General features: G+C 52.0%; 1 protein-coding gene across 2 annotated transcripts in view; it reads left to right on the top strand.

Annotated features, from left to right (window-relative positions):
• RBFOX3 (RNA binding fox-1 homolog 3) overlaps positions 1 to 26,112 on the top strand; it is a 528,100-nt gene that overhangs the window by 368,196 nt on the left and 133,792 nt on the right. Inside the window, exon 4 of one of the 2 annotated variants that reach the window (XM_034943026.3) lies at positions 13,019 to 13,058. The exons of the other annotated variant lie outside the window; for it this stretch is intronic. The gene's annotated coding sequence lies outside the window, so the exon portion shown is untranslated. The remainder of the gene's footprint in view (positions 1 to 13,018; positions 13,059 to 26,112) is intronic. 2 annotated transcript variants of the gene reach the window in all.

Genomic DNA, 26,112 nt, shown 5'->3' with positions numbered 1-26,112 from the left:
AAAAAAAAAAATACGATTATGTTTTCTGTGTGTGTCTACCTGTGGCATTACTTAAGCCAGCCAGGGTGGGGAGATGAGCTGGCCGTATCTCCCACCTTTCATCCTGGGCATTTTCAGGACCCCCGCCTGGCTCCCGTGGGCTCCACAGACCAGCCATTCTAGCAGCCAGCCTCCAGCACACTTGGTCTATTAGCTACTTTTATTTTGTAAGTAGGTTGATGGAGACGGATTTCTGAAAATCTTAGAGGAATGAATAGGTTGGTTTCTTAGGGGATTTGCTCAGGAAATGAGATTTTGCGCATCTCCCAAAGGAGAAAGGACATGTCTAAATTGTTGATAGCGAAACACGCTCATCTAAGAAGCCAGCATTCTCCAGCTGCCTGCGTGCTGAGTGGTGCCGTCTGCCCTGTGTATTAACTCGGCTCCTTTTCCTGTCTCCGCTGTTCTCCCCCTACCCCCATCCCATTGGCACTGCTCACAGCCACACATGGGCAGGACCAAACCCAGCATCCCCTGCAACACTTCTGCTGGGAGACCGCGTCCTCGGTCCAGCCACATCCCTCTCTGCAGAGAGGTGGTGCCTCTTCAGGTCTCAAAGGGTTTCTATCTCTCCAAAGGATGTCGGATGGGTCTTGAGATCTCACCAGCATAGGAGAGACATCCCGGCTGTGCCTGTGAACATAGGCAGGCTGGCTCTCCACACCCGGGAGCAGGGGGACAGGTGCAGCAGACAGCAGCCAAGTGGGGACTGGACGGCCATCTGGACACCATCATTGCTGAACTCTGTCTCAGCTGAGTGTTGGAGGGAATATGGCGTGCAGCGCCAGCTCCGGAGAGAGCAGCTCAGACAGGGACTCCGCTTCCCTTAGGTTCACAGTAGAAGGAAGAACAGCCCACTCAGTGTAATCAGACACCAGCAAGGGGAGGTGACCAAGAAATCCGGAAGCCCAAAGGTGTCCAAGGCCCACAGTCCATGAGCAGTCGGGGGCGGGACTGTTCCTCTCATGCAGTGCTGTGCCCTATGCCTGGCTGCAAGGCAGGGAGGGAAGGTGGCTCTCCCGGAGGCACACAGCCCCCTGTAGCATCAGGGAGGACTTGGAGAATGACCTGAGGCAGGGTCGTTTCAGCTTGTGTCCATGTCATTCTATACATGGTTTTCCATTGCCATAGCCACATAAAATCAGACGGAAGCACGTCAGCAGATAAAAGTCAAGGTCAGACAATGGAAGACAGAGAGGGCAGGAAAATGAGGCAGTGGGACTTTTTGATACAACCAGTAAGGTTGAGCAATAATTTTTTTTTTCTGACATGCTCGTGGCTGAAGCAAAATGGGAAATGGGGCCAATGACGTGATTCTCATTGTCTTAAAAAATGGATTAAAATCCAAAATGTTCTGCTGGGCGTGGTGGCTCATGTCTGGAATCCCAGCACTTTGGGAGGTCAAGGTGAGTGGATAGCCTGAGCTCAGAAGTTCGAGACCAGCCTGGGCAACATGGTGAAACCCTGTCTCTACTAAAATACAAAAATTAGCCAGTCATGGTAGTGTGCATCTGTAATCCCAGCTACACGGGAGGCTGAAGCAGAAGAATCGCTTGAACCCAGGAGGTGGAGGTTGCAATGGGCTGAGATCACGCCACTGCACTCCAGCCTGGGCGACAGAGTGAGGTGTCTCAAAAAAAAAAAAAAAATCCAAATGTTCACCTACAGACGAATGGATAAACAAAATGTGGTGTATCCATATAATGGAATATCACTCAGCCTCACAAAGGACTGAAATTCTGACCCCGGCTGCAACAGGGATGAACCTTGAGGACATTATGCTGAGTGAAATGGCCGGGCACAAAAGGACAAATGTCATCTGATTCCACGTAAATGAGGGTCCCTAGAGTAGGCCAAGTCATAGAGATAGAAAGTAGAATGGGGGTTGCCAGGGGCTGAAGGGGGAGTGGAGAGTGGGTGTTTAACGGGGACAGAGCTTTGGTTTGGAGAGATGAAGAAGTCCTGGAGATGAGCGGCGGGAGTGGGGGTGGGCGGCGGGGGTGGGGGTGGGCGGCGGCGGTGGGGGTGGGCGGCGGGGGTGGGGGTGGGCGGCGGGGGTGGGGGTGGGCGGCGGCGGTGGGGGTGGGCGGCGGGGGTGGGGGTGGGCGGCGGCGGTGGGGGTGGGCGGCGGGGGTGGGGGTGGGCGGCCGCGGTGGGGGTGGGCGGCGGGGGTGGGCGGCGGCAGTGGGGGTGAGCGGTGGGAATGGGTGAACAGTGTGAGGTGCTTCATGCCACTGAACTGTGCACCTAAAGATGGTTAAAATGGTACACTTTATGTTATGGGCATTTTACCACAAAAAATTCAAACCAAAAAAGTGGCTTCCAAATAAACATCAAAGGAAAAACCATTTTCCTGGGGTCCTTTGGTCTGAACAGTCTTTCTCGGGGTCCAATTGTGTGAGGCCACCGTGGCATGTGGCCTCTAGGTCCCTCTAGTGTGCCCCATTAGGAGTTCCAAACCAGCCTGGACAACAAGGTGAAACCCAAAAATGAGCCGGGTGTGGTGGCGTAGGCCTGTAGACCCAGCTACTCGGGAGGCTGAGGTGGGAGGATCACTTGAGCCTGAGAGGCGGAGTTTGCAGATAGCCAAGATGGCACTGCACTCCAGCCTGAGCAACAGAGTGAGACTCTGTCTCAAAAAGAAAAGTAAAACAAAAAGAGAAAAGGAAAGGGAGAGGAGGGAAGGGGAGGGGAGGGAGAAAGAAAGAAGGAAGGAGGGAGGGAAAGAAAGGAAAAGGGAGGAAGGAAGGGAGGGAGGGAAAGGGAAGGAGAATGAAAGAAGGAAAAGAAAAAAGGAAGGAATGGGAGAAAGAAGAGAGGAAGGAAGGAAGGAAAGGAAGGAAGGGAAGGAAGGGATGGAGGGAGGGAAGGAAAGGAAGGAAGGGAGGGAGGGATGCAGGGAGGGAAGGAAAGGAAGGGAAGGAAGGAAGGGAGGGAGGGATGGAGGGAGGGAAGGAAAGGAAGGAAGGGAGGGAGGGATGCAGGGAGGGAAGGAAAGGAAGGAAGGGAGGGAGGGATGGAGGGAGGGAAGGAAAGGAAGGAAGGGAGGGAGGGAGGGATGCAGGGAGGGAAGGAAAGGAAGGAAGGGAAGGAAGGGATGCAGGGAGGGAAGGAAAGGAAGGAAGGGAGGGAGGGATGGAGGGAGGGAAGGAAAGGAAGGAAGGGAGGGAGGGATGCAGGGAGGGAAGGAAAGGAAGGGAAGGAAGGAAGGGAGGGAGGGATGCAGGGAGGGAAGGAAAGGAAGGAAGGGAAGGAAGGGAGGGAGGGATGCAGGGAGGGAAGGAAAGGAAGGAAGGGAGGGAGGGAGGGATGGAGGGAAGGAAGGAAAGGAAGGAAGGGAAGGAAGGGAGGGAGGGATGCAGGGAGGGAAGGAAAGGAAGGAAGGGAGGGAGGGATGGAGGGAGGGAAGGAAAGGAAGGAAGGAAAGGAAGGAAGGAAAGGAAGGAAGGGAGGGAGGGAGGGATGGAGGGAAGGAAAGGAAGGAAGGGAGGGAGGGATGGAGGGAGGGAAGGAAAGGAAGGAAGGGAGGGAGGGAAGGAGGGAAGGAAAGGAAGGGAGGGAGGGAGGGATGGAGGGAGGGAAGGAAAGGAAGGAAGGGAAGGAAGGAAGGAAAGGAAGGAAGGGAGGGAGGGATGCAGGGAGGGAAGGAAAGGAAGGAAGGGAAGGAAGGGAGGGAGGGATGCAGGGAGGGAAGGAAAGGAAGGGAGGGAGGGAGGGATGGAGGGAAGGAAAGGAAGGATGGGAGGGAAGGGAGGGAGGGAGGGATGGAGGGAAGGAAGGTAGGGAGGGAGGGATGGAGGGAAGGAAAGGGAAGGGAGGGGAAAGGAAGGAGAATGAAAGAAGGAAGGAAAAGAAGGAAGGAAGGGAAGGAAGGAGGGGAGGGAGGGATGCAGGGAGGGAAGGAAAGGGAAGGAAGGGAGGGATGGAGGGAGGGAAGGAAAGGGAAGGAAGGGAGGGATGGAGGGAGGGAAGGGAAAGGAAAGGAAGGAGAATGAAAGAAGGAAGGAAAAGAAGGAAGGAAATGGATAAAGGAGAGAGAGGGAAGGAAGGAAGGAAGGAAAAGAAGGAAGGAAGGAAGGAAAGGAATCGGAGAAGAAAGGAAAGAGGAAAGAAAAGGGAAGGGAGAAGGGAAGGCTCTAGGAGGGGCATGTGTGACAGTGTTTGTGTGGTCAGGAATAACATCATGGAGAAGTTCATGGAAGAGCAATGACCGTGAAGAAAGGGCCACCATGCTCTGGGAACCAGGCCCAGCAAGCCCAGAGTGAGTAGGGTGCAGGCAGGGGGTGAAAACCAGGCCCACTGTGCGCCCGCAGCCCTCGCTGGCACCGCCCTGAATGTGGGGAGGGTGGGTGGGTTACTCTCCTGTGGCTGCCATAACAGATGACCACAAACTGGGAGGCTTCGTACAACAGAAGTTTATTCTCTTACTGCTCTGGAGACAGAGCCTTGAGGTCTGGAATGCAGGTGTCTCAGGGCCTTGCTGTCTGAAAGTTCTGGGCAGGTTCCTTCCTTGTCCTTTCAAGTCTCCTGGCAGTTTTCAGTGCGCCCTAGCCTGTGGCTACATCACTCCACTCTCCGCCTCCATCCTCACACACCCTCACCCAATGTGTGTCTCTCTGCGTCCTCTCCTCAACTGATGAGGACCCCGGGCATTGGATGTAGGGCCCAGTCTGTTCCACTATGACCTCATCTTCACTAATTACATTTGCAAAGAGCCTGTTTCCAAATAAGATTCCGGATGGACATGGACTCTGGGGACACCATTCTGCCCCGTGCGGTGGTATCTCCTTCATGTGTGGAAGGCCGAGGGTGTCTATGGATTGTTGAGATGACCCAGTGCTGGGCTCTGGCCCCTGAAACTTGCCTGTCTGGAGATGCTCCAGAGCAGAGATGCCACACTGGGCCTCCCACCTGCCCCCTGCCTCTGGGACCGCAGGCCATTTCTGCATCCTCAGTGGGGTCTCTGTCTCCTCCACTGCCATCTGCTTGGTGGCATTGCGCCTTCTTGTCTTGGCTCTGCCCCTTGGAAGCTGTGTCAACCTTGGCAAAATTCCTTCTCTGGGCTTCTGTTTCTGAGCCTGGCTGACCCAGGGACAGGTGGAGGATACACTATGGTGTCTGTGGCACAGCTTGGGTGTTGTCAAGGGTGCTCAGGGGTGGGCCAGTGAGTTCAGTTCAGTCCACAGGTGTGCGCTAAGTTCCGCTCATGCAAAGCCAGCACCTTCCCCACACCCTCCCACCTGAGGGCAGCCAGGTGCCTGCAGACCTCATCCCACCAGACAGAACCTCTAATATATCACCCAAGCAATTGACTGTGGTCGACTCCACAGTCCCAAATGACACCCCTGGGCAAAGGCACATGGGCTTTGCAAAGCCCAGCACAGCTGGAAGAGTCAACTGGTCACAGAAGGTTTGGGCTGATGTTGGGCGTTGAGGCTGCACAAGTGCTGGGGTGGGAGGCAGGTTGGAGTTAGACCCGGCAATGAGCAAAAGGAATACAGTGGGTTTGCTCCTGGGGCCACGTTGGTTTGCCCCCTGCTCACTCTGACACTCCAGGGTTTATCCGGGAGTGCTTGGCCTGAGCAGAATAATCAGCTCTAAGCACAAGCTTGTGGTCAGGTGGGTCTCGACGCAAACTCAGCTGCAACCGCTACCAGCTGTGGCATTTAGGGCAATCTGCTTCACTTCCCCAAGCTTCAGATTTGATGTTTGGAAACTGGAAGTGATCATAGTACCTGCCCCCTAGGGTGGTTGTAAAGCTGAAATGACATCATCAATGGCATAACCCCAGAAAAACACAGTCCCCAGCAGGTAGCCTGGCATGCATTCAGCAAGTGCTAGGCGTACATGCTGCTGTCACGGGGCCCACAGCAGTGTCCACGCAGGCAGAGGAGGAGTAAGGCCCCACTGGAGCACAGCTAAAGGCCTAGAGTGCCTAGAAGGACCTTGAAGGTGGGACTCCAGGCAGGTTGCTGTGGAGCCCTGCCCGGGCTTCCTGGGAGAGGAGGCAAAAGTGCTCTGAGCACGGCGTATAACCCCTAACCCCTGCCCTGCTGCCCTGTGGAGGCCCAGTAATGGGGTGGCCCTTCCCACAGACCTAAGTATGGGCTGTGTGCTCAGAACCCAAAGCCACTCCAGGGACTACTGTGATGGCCAGAACCTGCCAGAACTCCCCGGTCTCCCTAATGGTGACAGTTTATGGCTCAGAGCCATAAGCCAGATTCCCTCCCCTGCCCTCTCCTGCCCTATGCTCCCTTCCCCTTCCCTCCCCTCTCCTCTTCTCTCCCCTCCTTTCCTCTCTAAAGGCAAATTTCTATTCAGAAGAAGGAGGAAAACATCACATTAAATAGATGTGGCTCTCCTGCTCTGATCACCGTCATCACAAGCCAGGTTTAAGCCACCCACAGTTGATTTTTTATTTATAAAATTGCACCCTTCGCCTCCAGTTCCCCTTAGGGAAAGAGCACAAACAGATCGTTTCATAAAATCTGAAGTAACACAACAAGAGAGTGGTGCACTGGGAGTTCCTCAAAGCTGCCTCGAGGACCCTCCACACGGCCTGCCCCCCACCCCGGGGTTCCTCAGGTAGCACCCCCTCCACCAGCAGCAGCAGCACGCTGGGAACCAGAGCTCCCAAGGTCTTTCCTGGCACGAGTGCCTCTGCTGCAGGAACTCGTACAATGCCAAATAAATCTACTCTGACCATAAACTAGGTCCAAGCACCTTCACTGCACATTTAGGAGAACACGGAAGGAAAGAAAGCAAAGAATCGAGTGAATACGTGGAAGCTGTGTGTGCTGCACTCAATGTCGGTCACTCCCCAAAATTCCTATATGGAAGCCCTAACCCCCTAAGGGATGATATCTGGAGATGGGACCTTTGGGAGGTGATTAGGGTTAGATGAGGTCATGAGGGAGGGTCCCTTGGGCAATGGGATTAGTGCCCTTACAAGAACAGACACCAGGGAGACTGCTTTCATGCTGTCTCCTTGCCATGTGAAGACACAGTGAGAAGGTGGCTGTCTGCAAGCCAGGACAAGAGCCCTCACCAGCGCCTGACCACACTGCCCCCTAATCACAGACTTCCAGCCTCCAGAACTGGGAGAAATACATTTCTGTTGTTTAAGCCGGCAGTCTATGGTATTATCATGGCAGCCAAAGTGACAAAAACCATCTCCCTGCTTCAGACAGTCAAGCTTCCTCCCACACAAACAGTTCCACGTGGTCACAGTGGAACCTTCCTCAGCACCTTCCACGTCAACATGAGTTAGGTGTGCTCCCCTGAACCCTGGCACCAGGACAGGCCCCATTTTTCCTTGCCCCTCTTCCCAGCCATCGTCTGTGGCTGATTCAGTTGTCCTTGCCAATGGAGTTAAGAAGAGGTGTCCCAAAATGATGGAATCTCCACATATCACCTCCCAGAAGTGCAGGATGGCGTTACACAGAGGGCTGAAACTTAAAGCGAAACAGGCCGGATGCCATGGTTCACACCTGTAGCCCCAGCACATTGGAAGGCCGAAGTGGGAGGCTCACTTGAGGCCAGGAGTTCAAGACCAACCTGGGCAACATACTGAGACCTCCCATCTCTACTAAAAAAAAAAAAAAAGATAGATTAAATAGATAGACAGCTAGCTAGCTAGCTAGATAACCAGGCATGTTGGTACTTGCCTGTAGTCTCAGCTACTTGGGAGGCTAAGGTGGGAAGGTGACTTAAACCCAGGAGATGGAGGCTGCAGTGAGCTATGATTTTGCCACTGCACTCCAGCCTGAGCAACAGAGCAAGATCCTGCTCAAAAAAAAATTTTTTTTAATTCAAAAATTTAGGCCAGGTGCAGTGGCTCATGCCTGTAATCCCAGCACTTTGGGAGGCCGAGGCGGGCAGATCACGAGGTCAGGAGATCAAGACTATCCTGGCTAACATGGTGAAACCCCATCTCTACTAAAAATACAAAAAAATTAGCTGGGTGTGGTGGCGGGTGCCTGTAGTCCCAGCTACTTGGGAGGCTGAGGCAGGAGAATGGCGTGAATCTGGGAGGCGGAGCTTGCAGGGAGCCGAGATTGTGCCACTGCACTCCAGCCTGGGTGACAGAGCAAGACTCCATCTCAAAAAAATAAAAAGAACAATTTTAAAAATAAAGTGAAACAGACCAGGAGAAACATCAGAGTATCCTTTCTCTCATCTTGGTATCAAGGGAAGGAATGTGTCCCTAATGGGGCTGACTTGAGGTCAATGATGTATATTCAGTGCCTGACACAGTAGATGCTCAATAAATAAGAGACATGATGGCCACTGCTAAGAAATTGACTTTATCAAAGAGCCGGGGACACATCCATGCAGAAATCCACGTTCCGCTTGCTCTGTGCCTTTCTAGACCTTCCCCGTAATCAAGTAACTTGCATCTATCTCGGGAGAGAAGGGATGTATGTGTGACAGCTAAGCTGAAGGGCCACCAATGAGTGGGAGTGGTCTGATTTTGACATGAGCAGTTTTTTTTCTGGCCAGTTGTCTTGCATGATCCACTAACGATGGGTTTTACTAATGAACACATGTGCTTTTCATTTCAAGGGCCACACAAGCAAGCCCCCGTTTAATTTCTGAAGAATGAAATGTTTTATGGACAGAAGACAGCTAGGGTTAAAGGCTTTGGGAGGTGGGAGACTTCCGTCATTTGGATGGAGTTCAATAAAGACAGAATCACGTGTCCTTGAGGAGAATTGCAGGGAAAAGCCCACAAGGAACTCGTCTTTGGAGGGACTAGTGCAAAGGTGGGAGGTTGAACTGTGAGCCAGGTGAAATCAAGGGGCCTAAAGGAGAGACAGGACAGAAAGGGAGAACATGAGAAAAGGCCTCTCCAGGTGGATAAATGCACATCCGTGGCTGGGATTCCCCAAGAGCAGATGTTATTCTCAAAGTATCCAATCCCATGCTTCAAAACAGGGGTCCAGCTCTGACCTCTGGAGTCAAACCCTTACCTGTTACAATTTCATTCCCTTGTTCATTCATTCAGCAAACATCCACTGCCTCTGGTCCATGGTGGCCCCACACCAGTGTCTGGGGACACCAGGACCTCTAAGATATGGCCTCTGCCCATGGGGGCATCACAGTCTAGTGGGAAAGCAGACCAGGGGCTCCACATTGGGCACTCACCCCAACCACAGCCCTCCCTGCTCCCCCAGGAAGAGTGTGGAGTTGTGCAGTGCCCCGCCGTCTCCTGGGGGCAGTGGGCAGTGGGCAGTGTGGAGTGGAGACAATTTGAGCCTGGCAGGCGGGTCTTGCTCTGTCTGGGCTTTGCTGAAGGGCGTGACTGCACGTGCACTTGGGGAAGTCGGCACCACTGTGCTGATCCCTGTGTTCCTCCATGACCCTGATTCACGGAGGCAAAAATTACCATAATTGATTATCCCGCTGAGTGGCTGAGAGCAGTGTTTGCTAACAGTGAGGCTGAGAATCAGCTCCGTGTTTCATGACCCTGGGAGCACGCCCGTGGGATGTCATCCAAAAGGCCCGTGGAATGGGAATGAACCTGGGGGGCCTCTCTCCTTCCCCCGCCCCCAGGATTGGGTAGGTGGGGCAAGGACCAGAGACATAGAAAATGCTGGGAATGCAGAAGAGGAGGGGGAGCCGACATCTCAGAAACACGAAGCGAGGCGCCATCCCAGGGATGGGCAACCAGGCCACCACCGGAGTTGGTTGCTCCCAAATTGTGGACTGCTCTGCACAGAGACCACCTTCCTTTCCATGCACAAGGGCCTCCGGGGAGGTGCAGGGAATTTCGTGACCCTGGAGGTTCTGTGAAACGATGGAGGATGAAGCTGGGCTCGGGGAGCTCCTGGCCCGAAGAGCCAGGAAAACAGACTGGACCCCGTGGTTGAGGCATCAGGCTCGACCGGCTCTTTGACCATCCCTCTAGTTCTGGAGCTTTCAAAAATGGGGACTCTTTGGTGATTGAAATGCGGCTCAGCCCCTGGGCCTCCAGATGCCACTGCAACCCCAGGGTTCACACAGTGCAGGTAGGACATATTTCACCTTGACCAAGTAAAGACACTCGTACGTGTGTGACACATTTAAGAGAACTCAAGAAATGCCAGCAATCTCTCAGGAGAGAAGGGTTGGCAGAGGCAGGGAAGCTGGGTTGGATGGGGTGGGGTGAACAGGCTACTCTGCCAGCTCCCATCTGGGCTGATGTGGCCCAAAGACTGGGAATTCCAGAGCCGAAAGGAGTTACTGTACTGGGAGGACATCTAAGGGCTTGGGCATAGAGCCTGGGCCAGTAGAGGAGAAGGGACGGGGGACACGGAGGTGTTCGGGAAGAGAGGTGAAGCTCTGAATCTTTGGCTTAGTCCTGCTTCACCTTCTCAGCCCATGGGCCCGAGCCTGCCTCCAGCAGAGCCACAGACGTACCCTTCCAAGGCTCTGGACCTGGCTTCAGATCCAAATGCCTGGCTGTGTGTTTGTTCAGTGGGGCTGGATTCAATTGAATCAAATTGTACTGAATTGGAAGAAGAACTGACTTCAAGAAAAGAAATCACCAATAAGAAAATCCAGCTGGGTGTGGTGGCTCACACCTGTAATCCCAGCACTCTGGGAGGCCAAGGCGGGTGGATCACCTGAGGTCAGGTGTTCAAGACCAGCCTGACCAACATGGTGAAACCCCATCTCTACCAAATATACAAAAATTAGCCAGGCGTGGTGGTGCATGCCTGTAATCCCAGCTACTCCGGAGGCTGAGGCAGGAGAGGCAGAGGTTGCAGTGAGCTGAGATTGCACCATTGCACTCCAGCCTGGGCAACAGAGCGAGACTCTGTCTCAAAAATAGAAAAAATCCCGCAAATTAACGAAGGCAGCAGTTGATGCAAGCCGCTCAGATGACACATTTCCTTTCGAAGTGACTCTCACTGGCAGTGCCTTCCAATCACACCTGCCCTTCTCAGCGTCACTTTGTGAGCTGTGTGTGGAAATGGCTCCACGGGCCAGAAGTTACCTTTGCCATTTTACTGGGGAGGAGACCAGGGGCTCCACGGGGCCACCTTGGAAATGGCCAGCCCAGTGCCCAGTTCAAGTTCAGCTGCTCCTTGGCCCATAGCCCTCCCTGATGCGGCTGGGAGGGGCCCGCCTATGAAGTACCCAATACCGCCATTGTGATCTGCACAAACTCCAGCAGGGAAGGCAGGCCCTGTGCATTTTGGTGTTCTGTGGCTACGTTCATTCTCGCCTCCCACAGGGCGGGGTACTTCTTTCCACCTGTGGGTGAGACAGGCAGATGGGGTAACCTGCTCTGGGGGACGGGCCAGCTGACTCAGTTACTGTGGCCACAGTCGCTTCACCAGCTGGGGCCTTGGTTTCTTTATCTGAAGAATGGGAAGAGTAAGAAGTGTACCTGCCTGCTAGAGCTGTTGGGAGGGCTGAATGAAGCAATGTACAGGCGGTGCCTGGCTCATAAACCATGCAAACTAAATGACCGCAGTAACCTTTTTACAGTGATGTGGATGAAGACGGTGGTGGTGATTTTTCTAGATCTGAAGAAAGAGGCCCAGTCTGACCGTCTTTCAATTCCAGAAGCTTTTCACTTGCTTTTATTTTTTGCACTAAGTTTTAAAAAATACGCACACATACACATATGCACGGGAGGCTGGGGGCAGGGAGTGGCGTCTTAACAGGTATGGATATTCTTTTTGGAGCAACGAAAAGGTTCAGGCATCAGAGAGCAGCGGTGATTGACAGCAGTGTGAATGCACTCAATACCACTGAATTGTACATTTGAAAATGGTTAAAATTGTAAATTGTATATTATGTCTATTTTACCACAATTAAAAAATGTGCAAGTCATGTACACAGAAAATTATGAAACATTACTAAAATAAAGGAAGGAAATCTAAGTTTGTTTAAAGCACACTATACACACACCCCTTTGTTTCTAAACTCCTCAGTGACCTACTAAGAAAAGGAAGGTGTCCAGGCACTCGTGTGAAGTTCCAGGTCCCAGTGAGCTAGCTTTGTGGCTTAGGCAGGAGTGGATACCCTGGCCCCAGGCCCTGGATTATAAAGTGAGTGAGTGGTGGTCCTTGCCAGTCTGTCCGTATCACTGAGCTGTTCCTGCTGCCGGTAGGTGCACCTGATTCACAATAACATACAACAATTGCCTCTATAATTATGTGTTTGGTGGGATTTAGAATTTGTTAAATAACTTTTCTTTAGTAATATAAAATGAATGTGCAGGCCAAGGTGGGTGGATTGCCCGAGCTCAGGAGGTTGAGACCACCCTGGGCAACATGGCGAGACCCCCGTCTCTACTAAAAATACAAAAAATTAGCTGGGCGTGGTGGCACACACCTGTACTCCCAGCTACTAGGGCGGCTGAGGCACAAGAATCGCTCGAACCCGGGAGGCGGAGGTTGCAGTGAGCCAAGATCGCACCATTGCACTCCAGACAGAGCGAGACTCCATCTCCAAAAACAAATAAATAAATAAAATGAACGTGCATGCCATGACCACACTCAAAGTGACCCCCGCCCTACACCTGGAGGAGGAAGCAAATCCCCACGGCGTGGCAGAGGAAACCCAGTGTGAAACTAAACGTCACCATCAACAAGCCACAAGGCCTGCGTTTGTGGACAACCTCAAACCAGGCTGGGGAGTGCTAGGAGAAGAGGAAGGGGATTGCTTGGAGTTTGAGGTGGGGGAAAAAAAGGAACATCCAGAGTCGCAGAGAAAATGAGTCTGAAACCTCTGGGTGGCCGGTCCACTGTGCCCTGTTTTGCTTTATCTCTGCCTGTTATCTAAACGCCGCCTCCCAGCCATGCTTGAGATGCAGACGGCAGCCAGAGGTTAACCCAGGCAGGTTTCCTCGGACTCTCAGGGAGATGATGCTTCCACCTCCAGAGTTCCCTAGTCGATGAGCAAATAGCATCGCCAGCAACCAGATGCATGATTACAACATTGATTGTGATTCTCTCTCCTTTCTCTCTTTTTCTTTTCTTAGAGAGCCCAGAGTTCCTCGGGGAAAATTGGCTGAATAAAAGGTATAAAGACTTTCTCTATTTTTCCTGAATAGTTTTTGACAGATATGAGCATGTTGAACATCTTGGGAGCTGCTGATAATGAAAGCCAGGAGTTTCTGGGGTTTCCCAGCCACTGGAGGGAGGAAGAGTTTGGGGGCTGTGGAGGGAAGGCTTGGCGCCGTTTAGCACCTCTATGTCGTGTTCTCTCTTGTCCCCCATGGATGAGCCCAAAATGTGCTGGGAAAGGCAGGACTGGGGGCCAGAGGGGCTGAAAGGGAAATGGATAAATGGGGTAAGGATGGAGGATGATTGTTTTTAGGCAGTTCTGGCTGGCCTGAGAAGCAATGTCACTGCCTTCCTGATCCTTTCCCTCCCCCAACCCCAAGGTCCCCCACCCCAGGTGCTCCGCGCATGGCCACCCATCCCTCAGGCAGCCCCAGCTTGCTGGTCCAGGGTGGTCCAACTCATCTCCACGGCCTGGTCTCCTCGGGGAAGGGGCTTCGGATATCAGCTCAGTTCCCAGTGTTGACCCTCGCTGGGGGACTGGCTACTACTGCCTGAGCCCATTGGTCCATTGCTCTGTACCTCCAACCCCCATTACCCACCTGTGGCTGACCCCCTCCACAGATTCACTTGCAGAGTTTACTTTGGAGAGATTATTATACAAGTATGATGCTTCTGGACTTTCAATGGGGTTGTGTCCTGATAAACCCATCATAAGGTGAAAATATTGTAAGTCAAAAATGCATTTAATGGACCGGGCTTGGTGGCTCATGCTTGTAATCTGAACAGTTTGGGAGGCCAAGGTGGGCAGATCACCTGAGGTCAGGAGTTCAAGACCAGCCTGGCCAACATGGCGAAACCCTATCTCTACTAAAAATACAAAAATTAGCCAGGCATGGTGGCGGGTGCCTATAGTCCCAGCTACTGGTAGACCGAGGCAGGAGAATCACTTGAACCCGGGAGGCGGAGGTTGCATGAGCTGAGATCACACCACTGCACTCCAGCCTGGTCAACAGAGCAAGACTCCATCTCAAAAAAAAAAAAGCACTTAATGCCCCAATAAACCCAACAAACATAAAGTTGAAAAATTCAAAGTCAATCGTAAGTCAAACCTTCGTAAGTTGGAGATCATCTGTAATGTATATTTAGTGTGAACAAAATTAGAAAATGCAGCCATCAGCCCTCAGGTGGCCTCTCTTCGCTAGGTCCTGGGTCTTGGGTGGTGTGTGCACAAGGCCAGCGCTGCGTTTTTCAAAAATCAGGACCGGAAACTAGATCCGTCAGCGTATGAAGTCTTCTTCAGCCAAAACTAGAAAAGTTTGGCACTCTTTTTTGTACCGCGTTTGCCCTAAGCCCGCCCTTGGCTCAGAAGTGGGCACTGACCAGATGGCCTGGAGCTAGACCTGACATTAGAACTAGACCTGGGCTAGACCTGAGCCGGGTGCTTCCGTCCTAGAAGCAGGTCACCTCGGAGCCACTCAGGGCTGCGGGCAGAGGCAGCTCGGGCTCTGCTCCCGGCTCTCCGGCTTTCTAGCAGGAAGAGGACAAAGAGACAGAGCCCAGGGGGTCCCCTTCACATGGCCTCAGGCTTCCCACAGTGGGCCGTGTGTAACAGGGTCCCCCGTACCAAGTGGCTGCCTGTGTGTGTCAGGGTTAGATGCAGTTTTCCGTGGGAGTAGACAGGAAGGCCGCCGGGTGTTGGCCTCACAGGCGCCCCCAAGTGTTCACCACGAGGAGGGCAGCAGCCGTCACACAGCCGCCTCCTGAGATGCCACCGCTGTAAACTGAATCTATTTTACAGGGAAGCATCGGAAGGAGCCCCCAGGTGAGTCACTTGTAGAATAAAGAATTCATTTGCCGGGCCTGGCGCGGTGGCTCACGCCTGTAATCCCAGCACTTTGGGAGGCCAAGGCGGGCATATCACCTGAGGTCAGGAGTTCAAGACCAGCCTGGCCAGTGTAGTGAAACCCCGTCTCTACTAAAAATACAAAAATTAGCCGGGCATGGTGACAGGCACCTATAATCCCAGCTACATGGGAGGCTGAGGCACGAGAATCACTTGAACCCGGGAGGCAGAGGTTGCAGTGAGCCGAGATTGCACCACTGCACTCCAGCCTCGGCAACAGAGCAAAACTCCGTCTAAAAAAAAAAAAAAAAAAAAAAAAAAAAAGAAAGGAATCCATTTGCACTCTACGTAAGAATGCAGTCATTTGCCTGGTCCTGTAAACTTGGATTTTTGCACGTTGGTTTTTTAAATAGTTTTATTGAAGTACAATGGGGGTATGATAAACTTCACAGAGAGTATGCAATTTGATAAGCTTTGATATATATGTATACCCATGACACCATCACCACAATCAAGATAATGGATGTATTCATCACCCCCAACCATTACATTGTGCCTTTTTGTAATCTCTTCCTCACACCCCACCCAATCCCCTCTTCCAAGGCAAGCACTGACTCTGCTTCTTGTCGCTGTAGAATATGTATATTTTCTGGAGTTTATATAAATAGAATCATAGCATCTGTGGTCATTTTTTGCTTGGCTTCTTTCACTCCTCATAGTTATTCAGAGGTTCCTCTGTGATGTTGGACACAGATACTTTTCTCCTTGTTCTGGCCAAGTAGTATTCCACGCTGGGATTGAGCTACAAAGCGCTGACTCATTCATTCCTTGAAGGACATTTGGGCTGTTTCCAGTCTGGGGCTGTTACAAATAAAGCTGCTGTGAATATGTGTGTGCAAGTCTGTGCATGGACATATTCTTTGTTTTCTCTTGGGTGAAATGGCTGGATCTCAAGGTAAGTATATTTTAACGCCCTAAATAAGTGCCAAACGGTTTTCCAAAGTGGTTGCACGACTTTACATTCCCACCAGTCGTGGGTGAGAATTGCAGTTCTTCAGCCTCCGCAACCCTTGGTGTTGTCAGTCTTCATAACTTTAGCCATTTGACTAGGTGTGTAGCGGTAGCTCACTGGGGTTTTAATCTATATTTCCCTAGTGACTAATGATGTTGAGAATCTATTCGTATGGTTATTTGGCATTTATTATGTCTTCTTTGCTAAAAAGTAAAGAGTTTTTTTTCACCTATGCTTTCTTCTATATCTTCTATAGTTTCAGGTTTTACATTTAGTTCCACGATTTATCTCAAATTAGCTTTTGTGCATGGGGCAAGCTATAGATTGAGGTTTATTTTTCTCCATATGGATGTCCAATGATTTCATTATTACTTATTAAAAAGATCATCCTTTCCCCCATTGAATTGTCCCTGCAGTCTTATCAAAAATCAGTTGTCATGTGTATGTGAGTCTATGTCTGGGTTTGATATTCTGTTTCTTGGATCTGTTGGCCTGTCTTGATGCCAGTCCTACCACAGCTATTACAGTGATTGTTATGGCTTCCTAGTAAGTCTTGAAACCAGGTAATCTTCCTGTTCTTTGTCCTTCTTTTTCAAAGTTATATTGGCTCTTCTAGGCCCCTTACATTTCTATATGAATTTTAGAATTAGTGTGTAAATTTCTAAGAAAAAAAAAAATGCCTGCTGGGATTTTGATCGGGATTGAATTGAATCTATAAGTCAGTTTGAGGGATTGATATGCCCATCTCACCTCGAATTGTAATCCCCATGTGTCAAAGGCAGGGCCAGGTGGAGGTAATTGGACCATGGGGGCGGTTTCCTGCATGCTGTTCTCGTGATAATGGGTGAGTCTCACGAGATCTGACGGTTTTGTAAGTGTCTGGTATTTGCCCGCTTGCGCTCATTCTGTCTCCTGCCGCCCTGTGAAGAGGTGTCTTCCGCCATGATTGTAAGTTTCTTGAGGCCTCCCCGGCCATGTGGAACTGTGAGTCAACTAAACCTCTTTCCTTTATAAATTACTCAGTTTTGGGTATTTCTTCATAGCAGCATGAGAACGGACTAATACAGCGATCATTGACATCTTAACAATACTGGGCCTTCTGACTCATAAACAAGGTATTTCTCTCCATTTATTTAGAACTTCTTTAATTTCATCAATGGTTTATGGTTTTCTGTGTATGGATTTTGCACATCTTTTCTTAGATTTATGCCAATGTCATTCATATTTTAATGCTTCTTAAAATGGTATTTTTCTTTCAATTTCTGATTGATTGTTGCTAGCGTATAGAAATAAAATAGATTTTTTGTACATTGATCTTGTGTCCTGCAGCCTTGCTAAATCTATTTACTAGTTCTAGTAGATTTTGTGTCAATTCCGTCAGATTTTCTATATAAATGATTATGTTAACAAAGGCAGTTTTCTTCTACAATAAATACAGCCCTGATATGCCCAGGGCTGTATTTATCCTAGGTCTGATTGTTCTTGCTACTAAGGCAGGGCTCTGCATGCTCTACCCAGTGCCCCATGAACAGTAAAGAGTTCCTGTTCCAATCTGACTAGTGAGGACTGAGCTACTCTGGCCCTGTGAGGGTGCCCAGTGCCGTGTCCTTCATCCCTCCAGGGGGTTCTCACCTCAACCTTGGGTGGTTTTCTCCGAAGCTTGTGCTGATCAGTACTCAGCTGAGTACTCAGTGGGACCCTCTGAGTATCTGTAGAGCTCTTTCTCTGTCCAGCTGTCTTCTCCCCATTGCTCTGTCTTATAACTCCAGCCACCTTGGATCCCCACCTCTCAGCTCTGTCTCCTCAACTCAGGGAGTACACCAGGCTTGACCTGCGGTCACTGCACCATGGCCTGAAAACTTCCTCAAGACAGTCAGCTGGGACGACTGTGCAGCTCTTCTATGACCAGCACTGGGGGATCTCTGCCCTTCACTGTATCTTGTCCAGTGTCTTGAAAACTAGTCTTCAGCTTGTTGTTATTGTTCTCGGAGGCAGGCACATCAGTCCCCATTTCTCCATCTTGACCAGAAGCAGAACTGTTTTCTTCTTTACACCGGATCTGTCTCTGCAGTAACTGCCCGGCTGCTGGAACAAACCCAGGCACATACACAGGCTGGGCCTGGCCCTTGTCCCCAGTCCCCTGCAGGGTGGAAGGAGACGAGCTACAGGGCTGTCAGAAGCACTCGTGAGCCTGGGACACACAGTCCTAGTGTAGAGGCAGGCACCTTTGCTTCCCATGCCTTGAGAACAGCCTCCTCTCCTCAATGATGAGGGCTCTGCAGGAGCCAGAACTTAGCTCTGGAAAGGCTTAGCAAGTCTGCTTCACAGCGTTTCTTCTCAGGAACATTTTGATTGTAAAGAATAAGGAGAGCCGGGTGCCGTGGCTCACGTCTGTAATCCCAGCACTTTGGGAGGCCAAGGCGGGCGGATCACAAGGTCAGCAGATTGAGACCAGCCTGGCCAACATGGTGAAACCCCATCTCTACTAAAAAACAAAAAATTAGCCAGGTATGGTGGCAGGTGCCTGTAGTCCCAGCTACTCTGGAGGCTGAAGCAGGAGAATTGCTTGAACCCAGGAGGCAGAGGTAGCAGTGAGCCAAGATCGTACCACTGCACTCCAGCCTGGGTGACAAAGCAAGACTCCATCTCAAAAAAATAAATAAATAAATATGGAGAGAAAGTGAGAGAAAAACAATGCCTCCAAGCCTCTCAAAGACTGGGTGGTGAGGAACATGAGAAAACTGGAGAGAAGGGAACCTAGAGGCTGACAGCAACCCAACCAGCCTCATCATCATTGCGTGTCACTGTGCCTCTGGGCTGCACCCCCCCTGCCCCCAGTGAGAATAGCTGAGGAGGACCCATGAGAAGCTGAGCCTGTTTGGTCTTCCAAATCATGGTCCCTGCACCTGCCTCAACTGAGTCAGATACACCCAATCCTTTATCTGGGCACAGCATCTCCAGCTGATTAGGAGCTTGGACACAGGTCATCACAAGTGAAACCTGCCATCCCATGTCATCCGTACAACAGGCCTGTTCAAAAGGCAGGAATGGTGTCCCTATTCTACAGATGAGGAAACTGAGGCTTAGGATGGGTCGATTATTTACCCAGGCCCACGTTGGAAGTGGCCAAGGCAAGACCACAGCCCTGGTTGTTCAGCCTTCTTTTCACACTGAGAATTTCCCTGGAGAAGTCAAGCCTCCCTGTAGGAGACTGTGGATTTCACGGGTTTGGATTTCTGAGCCCATTCCCATCCCCACCTCCTCATGCCACCCCAAAGGAGCTCTCTGACCAGTGGGAGACACAGAGGACTCCACCCTTCCTGGCCCACTTGAGCTCTCCTGTCTTTTTTTTTTTTTTTTTTTTTTTTTGAGATGGAGTCTTGCTCTGTCACCCAGGTTGGAGTGCAGTGGCACCATCTCAGCTGCCTGTAACCTCCGCCTCCCAGGTTCAAGCAATTATCCTGCTTCAGTCTCTTGAGTAGCTGGGATTGCAGATGTGCACCACCACACTTGGCTAATTTTTTTGTATTTTTAGTAGAGATGGGGTTTCGCCATGTTGGTCAGGCTGGTGTCAAACTCCTGACCTCAAGTGATCTGCCCTCCTCGGCCTCCCAAAGTGCTGGGATTACAGATGTAAGCCACCACGCCCAGCCCTGTCCTTTTTTTTTTTTTTTTTTTTTTTTTGAGACAGAGTCTCATTCACACTGTCACCCAGGCTGGAGTGCGATGGCACAATCTCGGCTCACTGCAACCTCTGCCTACCATGCTCAAGCCATTCTCCTGCCTCAGCCTCCCAAGTAGCTGGGATTACAGGCGTATGCCACCACGCCTGGCTAATTTTTTTGTATTTTTAGTAGAGATGGGATTTCACCATATTGGCCAGGCTGGTCTTGAACTCCTGACCTCAAGTGATCCGCCCACCTCGGCCTCCCAAAGTGCTGGGATTACAGGCATGAGCCACTGCGCCCGGCCCTCTCCTGTCCTTTGAGAGAACATTTCCAATATCAGAGTTGCCAGCTGCCTAGCTTCATGGGACTGCAAGGCTCCTGCCTCACCAGAGTGTTTTGTAATGAGTCAGGTGGCAGGAGCGCTTGGTATGCACACACGTGTTTGGACTAGTGCATCAGTTAGGCTACCGTGATGGGGGAAATAAAGAGCAATGCCCCAGAATGTTGACCACAAAGGGTTAACCCAAACTCACGGCCATTTCTGACTCTGAGAAGGCCAAAGCTGCTTTGCTCCACGTCAGGGATGCAGCCTGGGCACTGCTTGTTGGCAAATCAGCTCCCAAACGCTCAAGTTCTGCATCACGGAACCTGAAGGGGGTCCCTGGTGCCTCCCTCGGCTTTCTGGATGTATCCAGTTGGGTGGTTTTGTGCTACCCATGAAAGAAGCAGGACATTAAACATTTGAGATAGGATCGGAGGACAATGGAAAGAAATCTGTGAGTGTGTGTGTGTTTGTGTGGAAGTATGAAAACCCCAAGTCTGTGTTTTCCCCAGAGTATTAATTACAGCTGGAGAGGAGGCTTGTCCGGGCGTGTTCCGCTTGGGCAGAGTAATTTCTCCCTGGTTTTCAGGGAGCGGGAGGCGTCACGGTGCAGAGAGCAGGACACACACCTCTCTCTCAGGCTTCATGGCCGCCCCGCCCGCTCCAGAGCGGACAGCTTTGCCAAGGCACAGGCCGGAGGGAACTTAGAGAGCCCACGGATAGCGCCAGGGAGGAGCGGCGAGATAGTGAGGTCTTGACACAATCCCACTTAAGACAGAACAGGTGACGAGAGAGACCTGTGAGCAACTTAGAAGGAGGAGCAGGCCAGGCTCCGTCCTACGGAGGAAGGGCAGGGAAGACATGCGTCCCTGGCCGGCCTGGCTGCCCACACCTGGGTCCTTCTGACCCTGCAGGCCTTACGTTGACGCTGACCGCAGGGCCCCTTGTCTCTCCAGAGGATTCATAGGGGGAGGTCCACAAAGAAGGTGGGTTTTATTGCTGTTGGTGGCTAAAAAGCTGCAGTACCTATCTGCTCCCCACTAAGCAAAGTGGAGGTCCCTGCAATGTGATGGCTACAATTCAGGACCTTGCTGGCCTTGGCATTACCAGCTCAGAAGGAAAAACCAACACAGAGGCCCCGAGCACACCTTCCCCTGCCCCTGGATTTCTCCCACCCTCACCTGGACACTGAGGCCACCCGCCTGCATCCCTCAGGCTGGTCAGGGTCTTCCTGGGCACTTTGCTTTTTGCCTCTTGGCCATCACATGTGCTCCAGTTATAAGCCATGGAAAAGTGAGTAACTGCCGCCAGTCAGCCTCCCCACGCCACCATCCCCCAGCCAGGCGGGAATGAGCGGGGCCCTGTGCTGAATCCTTCTCTATGGCAGAGTCCCCCAGTGGCATCAGAGACCTGCTCATCTCCTGTGCTGTGAGCACAAATGACGTGCTTGAGATGCAACAAGGAGCCAAACAAAGCCCCTGCCCTGGACGAGCTGATGCTCAAACAATACTCACCCCCTCCTAGGGGTGGGCTGGATTTCTGACATCCATGGGGACACCTCCATCTGGTCCATGGGATCAAAGGACACCAGCCCGGGAGGAAAAGGGGAAACCACTCCGAAACTGAGGTCCAACCTGCCTCTGTGGATGTTCTCTGGCTCGCTGCTTCGCTGGACCTCTCAGGACTTACTTTGTCCCTCCTCTGCTGGAATTAGCCTCTGGGGACTCAACACACAGAACTGGTGGTCTCGGCCAAAACCAGCAAGAAGTCTCCATGGCTCCTTTGCTGAGTGTCCAGCCTGCCAACTGGCTGGCGCTTGCAGATGAGTTACAGGGAGAGGGAAGGAGGGAGGGAAGAGACACGGGAGTGAGAAAGGGGAGCGAGGCGGGGTTGGAGGCACCACAGCCTTCTGCTGCTTCTGCAGATGCTCCGCGCAGGCCAGAGTGAGAGGTCCCTGCCCAGAATGCTGAGTGGGTTCCCTCAGGCCTGGCAGGTCCCAGAGCCTCCCGAGCAACTTGTCAGAGCTGGAGTCTGTCCTTATCCAGCCTCACGCTGGTGTAGAAATTTGCCAGCCTCACGCTCCCTCCTTCCTAACTCACGTACCTGCAAATGCCCATGTCCCTTGATTAATGTGATTTTTTTATCCAATACCTGTGTGCCAGACCCTCCACCTTGGTGACTGCTAAACCCCCATAGTCACCCCAGGAAGGTAAATGTTGCCATCCCCACTCTACCAAAAAGGGAACGGAGGCTCAGAAAGGTTAAGTAATCTGCTCAAAGCTGCCCAGCAGGACAGTAGCTGGTCTGGAATTTGAGCTCAGGTCTGAGTGTTGCCACATCCCAGGCTCCTCCTGCTCCACAGGGTGATGCCCAGGACACACTGGGTGCAGTCACAGACCCCATGCGTTCTCTTGACCACGGTGGGAAGCATAGCAGGCAGGTGACTGCTCATCAGGCCAGGAAGCCATCCCCACCTCCCCGTGAATACCAACCGTTACAAAATCCTCAGGCTGAGCAGAGATGGTCATGAGGTCCATCTTTAGACACCTGGCCCACTTCCTATCCAGGGAATGTGCTGTTGGGGGTGACGCTAAAACTGTTAAAGCCCAAATTGGACTGCACTCCTCCTCTGCTCCAAATCCTCCTGTGACTCCCACTTCTCTTGGAGAAAGGCCAAAGTCCTCACAATACCCTCCCATATAGGACCTCCTATGATCTGACCACTTCTCCCACTGCTGCCTGCCCACTCTCATTACTCCAGCCCATGGGCCACCTTGCTGGTTCCCCAAATAGCTAGACACATCCCATGATGTGGAATGCCCTTTGCCAGGGGTATTCTTTTTGCTGGAATATTCTCCCTAGAAAGCCTCAGAGCCCCCTCTTTGGGCCCATCCAGATGGGCCTGAACATCACCTCATCAATTACACTTACTCTGACCACCTGGCTGAACACTGCAGCCCCCTCCTCTGCCCTCCCAGACCCCCATCCTGCTTCCCCCCACCATTATTGCCCTTTGACATGCAAGACAATTTTCTAAATTATGTTTGTTGACTCTCCTCCCCAGTATGGGGTAAAGCCCAGGAGTGCAGGAAGGAAGTGCAGGAAGGTTAGCCTGTTTGGTTCAAAGCTGGGTCCCTGGTGTGGAATGGACCCAGCCTGCAGTTGGCACCTCACACACATTTGTGGACTTGCTGCTGAGGCAGAAGCGACCCAGTACCCCCTCCGGCTCTGCCCAGCAGCCCCCTACCCAGCTGGGGTCTGTGGGTCCTTGAGGCATGGACACACGCTCCCCTTGGCTGTGAGGAGTTCCAGAGTCAATCCAGCAACCGAGCACTGGGCTGAGCACTTACAGAATTGATCCGGGGGCTTGGGCACATGGCTCATGCCTTTAATCCCAGCACTTTGGGAGGCTGAGGTGGGCACATCACTTGAGGTCAGGAGTTTGAGACCAGCCTGGGCAACATGGTGAAATCCCGTCTCTACTAAAAATACTAAAATTAGCCGGGTGTGTTGGTGCATGCTTGTAATCCCAGCTATTCGGGAGGCTGAGACATGAGAATCGCTTGAACCCGGGAGGTGGAGGTTGCGGTGAGTCCAAATGGTGCCACTGCATTCCAGCCTGAGCAACAGAGTGAGAACCTGTCTGAAAAAAAAAAGGAATGGAGGGAGGGGACAGCAGTGCTGGGGAGGGGACTGGCCAGCGAGTGCTGCCCAGGGAGGAAGCTTGAGATTAGGAGACAGCCGAACTTTCCAAAGAGGGAGAGAGGCTGACTGTGCAAGCCATGTGGGCTGTGTACGTGCTGGTCTCCTTTCACTGAAGACTGGACGGTGGAAAGGCAGGGGCATGTTTTGCGTAGGTGACGTGTGTGAATGGTCAAAGGGCACTGGCTCCTGGGGTGTCTCTAATGGTGCGCCACAAGGCTGGGCTCTCAACCCTATGCTAGTCACACCTTTCACCAGCAGTTTCTGTAAACATTTAGTAGGCATGATGATCAAATTCTTATTCTTCTAAAGATGAGAGGAATAACTAATAGTTTTCCTGGTTAGCTGGCTAGCACCAGGGGTTAAATTCACTAAATGTAACAAGACTAAATGTAAAATCTTGCTCTGAGTTCCAAAAACACCTGTTGGATGAGTACAAGAGAAAGAAGACTTAGGGGCTGTCACTGATCACAAATTCAGTACAATTAGAGTGACCAGATGACGCATCCTCCAAACTGCAGCCCTGTTAATAATTACAGTGTAAACCAATTGTGTCCCCAGGAAGCTGGAGGGACGATGACTCCAAAGCTAAGTGGCTGCCCTCCAAGCTGACTCTGTTTAGATGGCATGGGTAAGGTCCACTCTGGATCACCTCGGGGGATCCCTGGGCCGCAGGGCCACCTGGAATGTTATTTTCACCCTGGAGTTCCCAGCTATGGGCCAGGGGATGTTTCACAGCCAAGTGGACAAGACGGGGTAGAGACCCAAATGCACCCTAAAGGAAATGGCCCCAGGGACCAGCACTGTGTGCCCAGAGGAGGAAAGAGCTGGTTGATCTGTCTTGGAAAGCTCAAGGGCTGGCCTGTGGAAGGGAAAGTCCACACAATGCCTGTGGCCTCAGATGGCGGAACTAAGATCAATGAGGAGAGTCTGGGGGAGATGGATTTCAGGCTGTCTGAAAGAAGAACTTCCTGACCATGACAGCTGGCAGCCATCGGGTGGGCTGCTTGGATTCCCTGTCCTTGGTCCTTGGAGGCATCTGCGGTGGGGAGGCTGCAGAGGAATTTCCTATGTCCTGGAAGGGGAGAGGCCAGGTGACTCCGGAGGCTCTTGGTGGCAGTTAATGCCTCAGTGGCCACCATATGTTACTGTTTGGGAAAGAAGAATCTGCCCAGAGACTCTCAATCAGGACACACGCAGAGAACTGGCAAGGTGTGCAGGAGGCGGCATTCAAGCCTGCCTTCCATCGGTGCTTGCCATCTTCCCTTCTGCTGTCTCTCCCTCCCTCCCAATATACACACCTTTGCCTTGTTCCTCTTGGCCCCTCTCTCAATGCTGAGGTGGATTTTCCCTTCCTAAATCCCCTCTCCTGCTGCTGAATTATTGAAAGTGTTGTTTGCTTTAGTGCTGTGCTGTAGTGGGGGCGCACTGCCACAGAGCAGCTGAGCTTGGAATGTGTCGACGGCCCAGGACAGCTGCCCAGGCCTCAGAATCCCTCAGTGGGGGAGTGTCCTGCACCTCGGCCCCTCTTTCTTCTCCCTTCATCATTATTTATTCATAGCTGCTGGCATTCTAACCAGAGGATGCCGCATCCTCTCCATGTCTCACGCCACTGGCCTGAGGGCTGTGGGCAGAATGTGTGGCAAATGTCACAGCCTGGCCCAAGTGCAGGGTCGGGTTTCCATGCCAGGATCTGCAGGGACAAGCCCAAGACCTCCAGGGTGTATGTGGAAGTGGTCTGCTCACTGGGGGTTGCCCCAATGGGGCTGCCACATTGGTACATTTCCAGGGGAAGGTTCTGCGTGCAGAGGTGTGTATGTGACCATGCATGTATACACAGCTGTTTGTGAGGGGGGTGGATAAGGGCATCCATGCATGTGTGTGTGTGCAGATACACATGCAGCTGTGTGCGTGTGCAGGGGTATCAGGGCATCCGTGCATGTGTGTGTTTGCAGATATATGCAGCTGTGTGTGTGTGTAGGGGGACCGTGTGTGTGTACAGATACACATGCAACTGTGTGTGTGGTCTGCTGTTGCCAAATGTGCACTCAAGGTGTGGAGTTTTAGAGCAGAAACACTGGAACTTAACTTGGCAGAGGCCCTGCCTGTGAGCCCATTTTTCGAGGGTGATGGAGTGGCCACCCCAGAATTTAGAGGATGCAGGAGACAGGCAGCTTGTTTGAGGAAGCCACTGGCCATATGGGCAGGTCCCCAGGGCATGCAGGGAAAGGTGGCAGACCCACACCCTGACACCCCAGAGCTGCAGCCTGTGAAATTCACCACTGTCATCCCAGACCCTCCAGAATGGAGCCCGGGGGACACAGGCTACAGAGGAAACTGCTTCTTTCTCACCCTGTGCTCCCCAAAAAGCAACCCAGCCCATGCCCGGCCACCTCTTCATTCTTTCCAGCCCCACAGCCAGCATTTGGGCATCTGCACCATGCTGGCCACCCTGGACATGACAAGTGTAGCTGAGCCCCTGCCCTCTAGGAGGTGCCTGTGTGCCCAGGGCAGGGACAGCC

The sequence above is a fragment of the Pan paniscus genome, chromosome 19 (assembly GCF_029289425.2).
Source record: "Pan paniscus chromosome 19, NHGRI_mPanPan1-v2.0_pri, whole genome shotgun sequence".
NCBI lineage: Eukaryota > Metazoa > Chordata > Mammalia > Primates > Hominidae > Pan > Pan paniscus.
Note: the sequence above shows the minus strand (reverse complement) of the source record. Positions and strands in the feature narration are given on the sequence as shown.